This window comes from Gorilla gorilla, chromosome 2, assembly GCF_029281585.2.
Source record: "Gorilla gorilla gorilla isolate KB3781 chromosome 2, NHGRI_mGorGor1-v2.1_pri, whole genome shotgun sequence".
Lineage (NCBI taxonomy): Eukaryota > Metazoa > Chordata > Mammalia > Primates > Hominidae > Gorilla > Gorilla gorilla.
The window spans coordinates 181731345-181742208 of record NC_086017.1 but is presented as its reverse complement, the minus strand read 5'-3'; the positions used below and the strand labels follow the sequence as shown (position 1 = coordinate 181742208).

At 42.6% G+C, this 10864-nt stretch overlaps 1 pseudogene; it reads left to right on the top strand.

The window, feature by feature from the left end:
* The first annotated feature begins 756 nt into the window (after nt 1-756).
* Nucleotides 757-1170, top strand: LOC101125178 (large ribosomal subunit protein eL28-like; annotated as a pseudogene).
* Nucleotides 1171-10864: the final 9694 nt, after the last annotated feature.

Sequence of the window (10864 nt, the reverse complement as noted above, 5' to 3'; positions counted from 1 at the left end):
TGACTCCTCTTTGCCTCTTACATCTGTGTGACCTTACACAGGCCATTTACTTCTCCAGATCTCAATTTCCTCATCTGTAAAGTGGGATTAATAAGACCAGCAGCCTCAGTGGGCTGCGGCGAGGATTTCGTCAGTAAAGTAAAGCACTAAGAACAGCATGTGACTCACAGTCAGCAAGGTAAGAATTTCTTTGCTATTGTCCTGGACACTGCCCTTACAAAAATGCCAGGAGTGTGCAATGCTTGCACTGCAGAACATTTTAAAGAGGCCACCCAGGGCCTGCCAGCTTGTGTTCCATCAGTGGTGACAAATTTCTGCCTGGCCTCAGACAGGTCGCTAATTGTTCTCAGCCTCCATCCCCTTCCCCATTCCTGGGGTGGTAGAGGAGCAGATGATGCTGGCCCACTCAGGAGGCTCTAGGAGGCAATCTGAGGTCACCACAGAAGAGTCAGGGCAGGAGACTCCAGGCTTGCCATGGAAAGAGGTGGCAAGGCTTCATCTGACAGGGTAAGCAGGAGCTCCGGGCTCACAGAGGTTACATATGCGCCTCTGAACATCTTGAGGGGTGGCATCTGGAGCTGTTGTGTCATGATTTACTGAAAGCTGTACTTAAGTTAAATCAAGGTTGGAAAGGCTAATGAACGAACTCCTACCATTTAAAAAAAAAAATCGCCTTATTTTGATGAAGTTGGGATAGGAACAAGCAAGAAGAGTATCCAGCTCCTTCCGTCTCCGGCGTTCGCTGTGAGAGGAGCTGCCGCCATGTCTGCGCATCTGCAATCGGTGGTCGTGCAGAACTGCTCCGGTTTCCTGATCAAGAGGAATAAACAGACCTACAGCACCGAGCCCAATAACTTGAAGGCCCGCAACTCCTTCCCGCTACAACCGGCTGATTCACTGCAAGACTGTGGGCGTGGAGCCGGCAGCCCATGGCAAAGGTGTCCTGGTGGTCATGAAGCGGAGATCCGGCCAGCGGACGCCTGCCACCTTGCGGACCATCATCAACAAGAACGCTGGAGCCAAACTCAGCAGCATCAGACACATGATCCGCAAGAACAAGTACCGCCCTGACCTGCCATGGCTGCCATCAGCAAGGCCAGCGCCATCCTGCGCAGCCAGACGCCTGTGATGGTGAAGAGGAAGCTGACCAGCCCCACAAAGAGCTTGTGAGTCGCCTGCCCCCAAGCAATAGTCAGCTGGCTTTCTCACAAAAGGAAGAAGAAGAAGGAGGAGAAGGGAGAAAGGGGAAAGAGGAAAGGAAAGGGGAAGGGGAAGGGGATCCAGTGTCCTGCAAAAAACTCAAGAAGACTTTTACTATTTGCTCTGATTTGTCATCCCCTAGGCATAGTCAGAAATAATATGAATGTCCGGCCACCTTGAAAGCCCTTGCAGTGTTTAGAAAATCTGTACTCTCCAATATGACAGCCACAAGCCACATGCGCCTATTGAGCACTTGAAAAGTGGCTCCTTGAGATATGCTGTATGTGTACACTCTGGATTCCAAGACTTAGTATGGAAAAAAAATGTAAATATCTCATTAATAATTTTTATTGATTACATATTGAAATACTAATATTTTCATATATTGGCTAAAATAAAATGTATTACTAAAATTAATTTCATCCATTTTTCTTTTTTTTATGTGGCTACTAGAAAATCTACACATGCGGCTTGCATGATATTTCTATTGGATGGTGAAGTTTAAACAGAGAATGGTGCTCATAGGGTCTGCCTTTCCCAGTGGTGCCAGTTGAGCCATCACTGATTTCTTTTTGCTCAAATAGCAAAAAGACTTTGCAGTGGAGAAAACCCTGGGCCAGGAGACTGCAGATCCAATTTATCACTTCACCTCAGCCATCAAGTTGCTGGATGGCTTTGGTAACAATAGTGATAGTAGCAAACACTTCCATAGTTTTTTATGTATATATGGAGGCCAGGTGCTGTTCTAAACATTTGACACATGTAAATTTCTCACTAAAACTCTATGAGATGATAGAAGCTATTATTAACTCCATTTTCTGTATGTGGACACTGAAGTGTTAAGAGGTTAAATCGCAAGCCCTAAGCTCACGACTGGAAATTGGTAGAGTTAGGATTCAAAGCCAGGCAGTCTGGTTCCAAGGTCTGTGTTGTAAACCACCTCTTACCTCAAGTAATCCAAACTCTCTTGGATTCAGTTTCTTCATCTAAGAAACAAGGTTCAGAAGACGACAAGGGTGACCACAGGCTGTGTAGATGTAAGCTGGCAGAAGCTTAGGAAAGGAAATCACATTGAAAGAGCTTCCCATCCACAAAGCTACTAAAACCCAAACCCAGTGCTTACAATAATGTCTTCCCAAATGCCCCCAAATGAAATTAACTTTTTCTCTTCTTATGCCTCATAACATTCTGATACATTACAGTCCTTCACACATCTTATCTTTCATTGAACACACACACACACGTGTATATATATCCATTTCCTTCATTACTGTTCAGATTTTTTAAAGGCAGGCTGTCTTACAGATCAGTGCTTTTTAACTGGAGGTTAAAATTTTGCTCCCAGAGGACATTTGGTAATGTCTGGAGAAAGTTTTGATTAACACAACTTGTGAGGTTGGAGGTATGTCGCTACTATCATCTAGTGAGTAAAGATAAAAAATGCTGCTAAGCATCCTACAAAGCGCAGGACAGCCCCCTACAACAAAGAATTATCTGGGCCAAAATCTCCATACTTCCAAGAGTGAGAAACCCTGTCGTTCATTAGATCATTAGATGATCCATTGTGCCTAAAACATGCATGAAACAATAGGCACTCCATAAGTGACAAAAGATTGATTGATTGATTGATTGATTGATTGATTGAAAGAATAATAAATACATATTCACCTATCTGCCCTGAATGTAACTTCCTTTTGGTTAGGCTCATCAAATATGTATTCAATGCCCACTATATGCCAGGCACATTCTAGGGCTGGGGGGTAGGGGAATGCAAAGTTCTGAGGCACACGAGGCCCCTGTCCTCAGGATAGGACAGTCTCCTAGGGGAGTCAGAGTCAAAGCAGTGTGTCAAACATTAAGTGTCCTCAATCTCGCCAGCTCTGGACAGGAGCACCACACAGAAACTTTGTGAAGACAGATGACCCAGCCAATCCTGGAGATACTCATCATTTTTTCTCAATCTTTATTTTGAAAAATGTCAAACATACAGAAAATGTGGAATAACAGTACAATACACATATTTATACACATAGTAACATTTAGATAGATAGATAGAGAAATATAAATACACACAAAATGCTTTGGAAAATAAGATGCAGACATCATGACCTCAGCCAAATACATCAGCATGCATAGGACAGACCTGCTGATTTAATCAGTCTGAAGTGGGGCCTTGGCATCACTAGTTTAAAAAATTCTCCATTTGGGTAAGGGCCAAGATAGCCGAATGGGAACAGCTCTGGTCTGCAGCTCCCAGCGAGACCAATGCAGAAGGCAGGTGATTTCTGTATTTCCAAATAAGGTACCAGTTCATCTCACGGAACTGGTTAGGCAGTGGATGCAACCCACAGAGAGCAAGCAGAAGCAGGGCGGGGCATGGCTTTACCTGGGAAGTGCAAGGTGGCAGGGGACCTCCCTCCCCCAGCCAAGGGAAGCCATGAGGGACAGTGCTACCCACCCCGGGTACTATGCTTTTCCCACAGATCTTCGCAATCCACAGATCAATAGATTCCTTTGTGAGCCTACACCACCAGAACCCTGAGTTTCAAGCACAAAACTGGGTGGCTTTTTAGGCAGGCACCGAGCTAGCTGCAGGAGATTTTTCATACCCCAGTGGCACCTGGAACCCCAATGGGACAGGAGAACCGTCCACTCCTCTGGAAAGGGGCCTGAAGTTAGGGAGCCAAGTGGTTTCACTCAGCAGGTCCCACTCCCACAAAGCCCAGCAAACCAAGAACCACTGGCTTGAAATTCTCACTGCTAGCGTAGAAGTCTGGAGTTGACCTGGGATGATGGAGCTTGGTGAGCAGAGGAGTATCCACCATCACTGAAGCTTTAGTAGGCAGTTTTCCCCCGACAGTGTGAAGGAGACTGGGAGGTTTGGACTGGGCAGAATTCACCACAGCATGGCAAGGTGGCTGTGGCCAGACTGCTTCTCTAGATTCCTGTCACCGGGCAGGGCATCTCTACAGGAAATGCAGCAGCCCCAGTCAGGGGCTTACAGATAAAACTCTCATCTACCTGGGACAGAGCACCTGGTGGGAGGGGCGGCTGTGGGCCCTGCTTCAGCAGATTTAATCTTTCCTGCCTGCTGGCTCTCAAGTGAACAGCTGATCCTGACAAGGGAGATTCTCCCAGCACAGCACACCAGCTCTGCTAAGGGACAAACTGCCTCCTCAAGTGGGTCCCTGGCCTCCGTGCCTCCTGACTGGGAGAGACCTCCCAACAGGGGTCGACAGACACCTCATACAGGAGAGCTCCAACTGGCATCTGGCAGGTGCCCCTCTGGGATGAAGCTTTCAGAGAAAGAAGTAGGCAGCAATCATTGCTGTTTTGCAGCCTCCACTGATGATACCCAGGGGAACAGTGTCTGGAGTGGACCTCCAGCAAACTGCAGCAGACCTGCAGAAGAGGGGCCTGACTGTTAGAAGAAAAAATAACAAAGAGAAAGCAACAACAAAAACAACAAAAAAGACCCGCACACAAAAACCCTATTCAAAGGTAATCAGCCTCAAAGATCAAAGGTAGATAAATCCAGGAAGATGAGGAAAGACCAGTGCAAAACTCTGAAAATTCGAAAAGCCAGAACGCCTCTTCTTCTCCAAATGATCGCAACTCCTCTCCAGCAAGGGCACAAAACTGGTTGGAGAATTAGATTGAGAAATTCACAGAAGTAGGCTTCAGAAGGTAGGTAATGACAAACTCCTCTCAGCTAAAGGAGCATGTATCTAACCCAACGCACGGAAGTTAAGAAATTTGATAAAAGGTTACAGAAATGGCTAACTAGAATAACCAGTTTAGAGAGGAACATAAATGACCTGATGGAGCTGAAAAACATAGTACAAGAACTCCGTGAAGCATACCCAAGTATCAATAGCCAAATTGATCAAGTGGAAAAAAGGACATCAGAGATTGAAGCCCATCTTGTTGAAATAAGGCATGCAGATGAGAGTAGAGAAAAAAGAATGAAAAGGAATGAGCAAAGCCTCCACGAAGTATGGGACTATGTGAAAAGACCAAACCTATGACTGATTGGCTTACCTGAAAGTGACAAGGAGAATGGAACCAAGTTGGAAAACATACCTCAGGATATTATTCAGCATAACTTCCCCAGCCTAGCAAGAGAGGCCAACATTCAAATTCAGGAAATACAGAGAACACTACTAAGATACTCCATAAGAAGATCAACACCAAGACACATAATCGTCAGAGTCTCCAAGGTTGAAATGAAGGAAAAACTGTTAAAGGCAGCCAGAGAAAAAGGTCAGGTTATCTTCAAAGAGAAGCCCATCAGAATAACAGTGGATTGCTCTGCAGAAACCCTACAAGCCAGAAGAGAGTGGGGGCCAATATTCAACATTTTTAAGAAAAGAATTTTCAACCCAGAATTTCATATCCAGCCAAACGAAGCTTCGTAAGTGAAGGAGAAATAAAGTCCTTTACAGACAAGCAAACGCTGAGGGATTTTGTCACCACCAGGCCGGCCTTACAAGAGCTACTAAAGGAAGCACTCAATATGGAAAGGAAAAACTGGTACTGGCCACTGCAAAAAGCACACCAAAATATAAAGACCAATGACATTATGAAGAAACTGCACCAAATAATGGGCAAAATAACCAGCTAGCATCACAATGGCAGGATCAAATTTACACATAATAATATCAACCTTAAATGTATATGGGCTAAATGCCCCAATTAAAAGACACAGACTGGCAAATTAGATAAAGAGTCAAGACCCATCCGTATGCTGTATTCAGGATACCCATCTCACATGCAAAGACATACATAGGCTCAAAATAAAGGGATGGAGGAATATTTGCCAAGCAAATGAAGAGGGAAAAAAAGCAAGTTGCAATCCTAGTCTCTGATAAAACAGGCATTAAACCAACAAAGATCAAAAAAGACAAAACAAGGGCATTACACAGTGGTAAAGGGATCAATTCAACGAGAAGAGCTAACTATCCTAAATATATATGCACCCAATATAGGAGCACCCAGATTCATAAAACAAGTTCTTAGAGACCTACAAAGAGACTTAGACTCCCACACAATAATAGTGGAAGACTTTAACACCCCACTGTCAATATTAGAAAGACCAATGAGACAGAAAATCAACAAGGATATTCAGGACTTGAACTCAGCTCTGGACCAAGTGGACCTAATAGAGATCTGCAGAACTCTCCACCCCAGATCAACAGAATATACATTCTTCTCAGTGCCACATGGCACTTATTCCAAAATTATCCACATAATTGGAAGTAAAACACTTCCCAGCAAATGCAAAGGAATGGAAATCATAACAAATCGTCCCTCAGACCACAGCACAATCAAATTAGAACTCAGGATTAAGAAACTCCCTCGAAACTGCACAACTACATGGAAAGTGAACAACCTGCTCCTGAATGATTCCCAAGTAAATAACAAAATTAAGGAGGAAATCAAGAAGTTCTTTGAAGCCAATGAGAACACAGAGATAACGTACCAGAATCTCTGGGACACAGCTGAAGCAGCATTAAGAGGGAAATATACAGCACTAAATGCCCACATGAGAAAGTGGGAAAGATCTAAAATCTACACCCTAACATCACAATTGAAAGAACTAGAGAAGCAAGAGCAAACAAATTCAAAAGCTAACAGAAGACAAGAAATAACTAAGATCAGAGCAGAACTGAAGAAGAGAGAGACACGAAAAACCCTTCAAAAAAATCAATGAATCCAGGAACTGGTTTTTTGAAACGATTAACAAAAGAGATAAACTGCTAGCCAGACTAATAAAGAAGAAAAGAGAGAAGAATCAAGTAGATGCAATAAAAAATGATAAAGGGGATATCATCACTCTTCCCACAGAAATACAAACTATCATCAGAGAATACTATAAACACCTCTGTGCAAATAAACTAGAAAATATAGAAGACATGGATAAATTCCTGAATACATACACCCTCCAAAGACTAAACCAGGAAGAAGTCAAATTCCTGAATACACCAATAACAAGTTCTGAAATTGAGGCATTAATTAGTAGCCTACCAACCAAAAAAAGCCCCGAACCAGATGGATTCACAGCCGAATTCTATCAGAGGTACAAAGAGGAGTTTGTACTATTCCTTCTGAAACTATTCCAAACAATAGAAAAAGAGGGACTCCTCCCTAACTCATTTTATGAGGCCAGCATCATCCTGATAACAAAGCCTGGCACAGACACAACAAAAAAAAGAAAATTTCAGGCCAATATCCCTGGTGAACATTGATGTGAAAATCCTCAATAAAATACTAGCAAACCGAATCCAGTAGTACATTAAAAAGCTTATCCACCATGATCAAGTTGGCTTCATCCCTGGGATGCGGGGCTGTTTCAACATATGCAAATTAATAAATGTAATCCATCACATAAACAGAACCAATGACAAAAACCACATGATTATCTCAATAGATGCAGAAAAGGCCTTCGTAAAATTCAACATCCCTTCATGCTAAAAACTCTCAGTAAACTAGGTACTGATGGAACGTATCTCAAAATAATAAGAGATATTTATGACAAACCCATAGCCAATATTATACTGGATGGGCAAAAACTGGAAGTATTCCCTTTGAAAACCAGCGCAAGACAAGAGTGGTGTCTCTCACCACTCCTGTTCAACATAGTATTGGAAGTTCCGGCCAGGGCAATCAGGCAATAGAAAGAAACAGTGCATATTGAAATAGGAAGAGAGGAAGTCAAATCATCTCTGTTTGCAGATGACATGACTGTATATTTAGAAAACCCCATCGTCTCAGCCCAAAAACTCTTTAAGCTGATAAGCAACTTCAGCAAAGTCTCAAGATACAAAATCAATGTGTAAAAATTATAAGAATTCCTATACACCAACAGTAGACAAGAAGATAACTAAATCATGAATGAACTCCCATTCACAATTGCTACAAAGAGAATAAAATATCTAAGAATACAACTTACAAAAGATGTGAAGGACCTCTTCAAGGAGAACCACAAAGCACTGCTCAAGGAAATAAGAGAGGACACAAACAAATGGAAAAACATTCCATGCTCCTGGATAGGAAGAATCAATGAAAATGGCCATATTGCCCAAAGTAATTTATAGATTCAATGCTATTCCCACCATTGGGAATCCCATCAAGCTACCATTGACTTTCTTCACAGAATTAAAAAAAAAACTACTTTAAATTTTATATGGAACAAAAAAAGAGCTCATATAGCCAAGACCATCCTAAGCAAAAAGAACAAAGCTGGAGGCATCATGTTACCTGACTTCAAATTATACTACAAGGCTACAGTAACCAAAACAGCATGGTACTGGTACCAAAACAGATATATAGACCAATGGAACTGAACAGAGGCCTCAGAAATAACACCACACATCTATACCATCTGATCTTTGACAGACCTGACAAAAACAAGAATGGGGAAAGGATTTCCTGTTTAATAAATGGTGCTGGGAAAACTGGCAAGTCATATGTAGAAAACTGAAACTGGACCCCTTCCTTACACCTTATCCAAAAATTAACTCAAGATGGATTAAAGACTTAAATGTAAAGCCTGAAATCATAAAAACGCTAGAAGAAAACCTAGACAATACCATTCAGGACATAGGCATGGGCAAGGATTTCATGACTAAAACACCAAAAGCAATTGCAACAAAAGCCAAAATTGACAAATGAAATCTAACTAAACAAAAGAGCTTCTGCACAGCAAAACAAACTATCATCAGAGTGAACAGGCAACCTATAGAATAGGAGAAAAACTTTGCAATCTACCCATCTGACAAAGATCTAATATCCAGAATCTACAAAGAACTTAAACAAATTTACTAAAAACAAACAAACAACCCTGTCAAAGAATGGGCAAAGTATATAAACAGACACTTCTCAAAAGAAGACATTTATGCAGCCAACAAACATATGAAAAAAAGCTCATCATCACTGGTCATTAGAGCAATGCAAATCAAAACCACAATGAGATACCATCTCACATCAGTCAGAATGGTGATTATTAAAAAGTCAGGAAACAACAGATGCCGGTGAGGCTGTGGAGAAAGAGGGACACTTTTACACTGCTGGTGGGAGTGTAAATTAGTTCAACCATTGTGGAAGACAGTGGGGTGACTTCTCAAGGATCTAGAACCAGAAATACCATTTGACCCAGCAACCCCATTACTGAGTATATACCCAAAGAATTATGAATCATTCTGCTACAAAGACACATGCACACATATGTTTATTGCAGCACTATTTACAATAGCAAAAACTTGGAACCAACCCAAATCCCAAATGCCCATCAATGATAGACTGGATAAAGAATATGTGGCACATATGCACCATGGAATACTACACAGTCATAAAAAAGAATGAGATCATGTCCTTTGCAGGGACAAGGATGAAGCTGGAAGCCATCATTCTCAGCAAACTAACACAGGAACAGAAAACCAAACACCGCATGTTCTCACTCATAAGTGGGAGTTGAACAATGAGAACACATGGACATAGGGAGGGGAACAACACATAGTGGGGCCTGTCAGGGGCTTGGGGGGGCAAGGGGAAGGAGAGCATTAGGGCAAACGCCTAATGCATGAGGGACTTAAAATTTAGATGAAAAATTGATAGGTGCAGCAAACTACCATGGCACATGTATACCTATGTAACAAACCTGCACATTCTGCACATGTATCCCAAAACTTAAAGTAAAAAAAAAAAAATTCTCCATTTGGACACACAGCCAAAGTTGAGAACTCCTGGGATATAGGAACTGTAGGAACCAGACCTCTTTTGGGAAAGAGAGATGGCTTTCAGGAGGAGGTAAAGCTGAAGCTGGGAACCTGAACAAGCACAGCAGTGAAGCTGTAGAGGGAGGAGGGAAGGACTTGAGGGGAATTTATCTAGGAGGTAATTAGAACCACCTGGTGACTGGAGCCTGGCCTGCTTCCTGGTTCCCTTTTCCCCTCTCTGGCTGGCCTGTTTCCATTTACAGGCTTACTTTCCAAGTCTCTAGAACCAAGACTGGGTGACACAAGGAGGTACTGCTCAAAATCAGATCACCCTTGCTTGGGTCTCCATTCTGGCAGCTGCACTTCTGCTCTGTACCCATGGCATGCCTCAGCCCTGGAATCCAATCTTTGCCCCTGCCGGCCCTTGTGTTTGTGTTTGTGTCTGTATTAGCCTGTTCTCATGCTGCTAATAAAGTCATACCCAAGACTGGGTAATTTACAGAGGAAAGAGATTTAATTGACTCAGTTCAGCATGGCTGGGGAGGCCTCAGGAAACTTACAATTACGGCAGAAAGGGAAGCAAACATGTCCTTCTGCACATGGTGGCAGGAAGGAGAAGTGCCATGCAAAGGCGGAAAAGCCCCCCTTATAAAACCATCAGATCTCATGAGAACTCACTATCACAAGAAGTGATACAATTCAATCACTTGAATTAAAGTGATTGAATTGTATCACTTCACACAAGAAGTGTAACAATTCAAGATGAGATTTGGGTGGGGACACAGCCAAACCATATCAGAGTCTCAGCAACCTGACCAGAGACACATGGGCCTTCTAAGATTGGAGCCCTCATTAATCCTTCTCCCTTTATTAGAGGTTCCTTAAGCTTTTGCCTGATTTCTGAATCCTGCCTGCTCCCAGGCTTACAATTCCACCTTCTATGCACT